We start from the raw sequence: 2,352 nt of genomic DNA on the forward strand, positions 1-2,352 counted from the left end.
TTCCAGGCACCAGGAGAGACAACGCACACTGACCGCTGACCCCCCAGCCCATCCAGCTGCTCCAAGCTAGGAGCTGGGGTGCAGTCATCTGGGTTTCAACTGCAAAGCAGTGGGGGCACAGAGATGATGCCGGGCCACCTCGCAGGCCTCAGCTCAGAGATCACGAGCTGGCAAAGGAAGACTGAGGCAGGCTTCTCAAGGCCCAGCTGAAAGCTACTTCTGCTGTCACCCTTCCTGTGAACAAAATCAGACTCTCGCTGATGCTGCTCGAGCCCTGAGTCCAAGCCCTTCTGGTTCCAGAAGCAGCCGCGGTGCTCTGCTACCCTCGGAGCACCTCTAATGGGAGCACTGAGACGGGCATCAGTGCCTGTCTCCAAGCTTCACCCCCCACGGCCCCTTGCTGCTCACACCAGCATCTTTGCAACCTCCCCATCATCCTTGAGCCCCATTCTACCCCAACACCAGCAGAATGTGTTCCACACCTCGCACTAAATTGGACTCTCTAATCCATCATTCCATTTTATAGGTGTGGGGACTGAGGTTGAAGGAACAGGGTCAAACCACTAGGAAATGGCAAAGCTGAGCTGAGCACCCCGGGTTTCTAACCCTCAATCCAGTTCCCTTGCCTCTACATGACTAGGGAATCCCACGAAGGGTGCTCAGGATGACAGCTGTAGACAGATTTAAACGCATGTCTGCCCTGCGAAGGACTTCCCAGGTGGCGCTAGTGGTAAAGAAACCTGCCTGCCAATGCAGGAGACATAAGAGACGTGGGCTTGATCTCTGGGTCAGGAAGATTCCCTAGAGGAGAGCATGGCAACCCACTCCAGTATTCTTGCCTGGAGAATACCCATGGACAGAGGAGCCTGGTGGGCTACAGTCCATGGGGTCGCAAAGGGTTGAACATGACTGAAACAACTCAGCACTGCTCTGCTAAACTGCACCTGCTCTGGTGGAGTCAGTTAACATTGGGTTCAGCAGCCTTCACACAATAAGAAACCTGCCAAATAGTCATTGAAACAACTGGGTTTTTTTTTTTTTTTGGTTGGTTTTTAACATAAAAGAAGTCTGGAGTAAAACAGGAAAGAGCTTGTGGCACAGCTCTATTTTTTTTGCACCATCATCCTTACCTTGTGACTTCCATCCTTGAGGTTGCCTCATGTTCCAAGATAGCTGCTGGAGTGCCAGTCATTATTTATGTATTCCAGGCAGAAGTAAAAGAAAAGGTAACCTGCCAGCTGAGACAGGTTACCTTTTAAATCTGCCTTAAATAAAAACCTTTTATGTAAGTCCTAACTAATTACTTTGTCTTCTATCTTATTGTGCATTCCTCTCTGCCCAAGAGACTGGGAAATGAAGTGTTATTAATATACTCCTGCCTCAAATGAAATTAAGGTTTGGTTAGTAAGGAGGGGGAGGATGGATATGGTTGGTTGGCTGCCACAGAGCTATTCTTGGTACTGATTTGTGGTAAGGTTAGAGTGAAATCACTTCTGACCCAGCAAGGAGAGGGAACTATTCACAGAGGAAATCTGCATCTCAGTACTGAAATTCAGATTTTGATGAATTATATTGAGATTTTGATCGTGTGCTTTATAAACTTTTAGCAATATCCCCATCACCTAGAAATGAAGTCAGACTAAAATGATGAAATGGCACAGGCAGGTAGCATGCCTGTGGCTTCTTTCTTCAGCGAGCAGGGTTAGGCCTCGGACTAGCTGCAACCTGAAATCTACACTCCCTGGGGTCCTTACTACTCAAGCTCTGGTCCCCAAGGACTGGTATCATCATGGAGTATATTAGAAACACATGACCCAAGCCCCACCCCGGAGCTACTAAAGCAGAATCGGGATTTTAACAGGGGCCCCAGGGGGTTCCCGTGCACGTTTAAGAAGCCACATTCAAACGTATGACTTAAAGATCTTGCAACGGGCCCTCTGATCTCCTAGAACATTTCCCAGGAAGCATCACCTCTAAGATGCTGAGTGTTTAGTGAGACTGTAAGTCACAGTGTCACCTCGCTCCAACGAGAGCTCACGTTTTAACTATGAATGCTCATGACGCAGTAACGCCTATCATTTAGTAAGCACTTACTGTGCAGACACTAGGCGAGGGCCTGTGCGTCCTTCTGCACTTACTGCTCTGAACAGTTTTGTAAGGTGGCTGCTGTCACTATCATGCTGCACGGGAGGAGACTGCCCCGTGGTGCCCACCCGGAAGGCACCGAAGGGGTGTTAAGAGGACAGGCAGGGGCAGTGTGTAGGAGGAGGGAGAAGCTTGCATCAATGAAGCACACTCTAGACAGAGATGGAGCCCGGATGCCTGGGATCTTTCTTTCTAAAGGCTGCTCGG

Source organism: Bison bison, unplaced genomic scaffold (assembly GCF_000754665.1).
Source record: "Bison bison bison isolate TAMUID 2011002044 unplaced genomic scaffold, Bison_UMD1.0 scf7180017864274, whole genome shotgun sequence".
Lineage (NCBI taxonomy): Eukaryota > Metazoa > Chordata > Mammalia > Artiodactyla > Bovidae > Bison > Bison bison.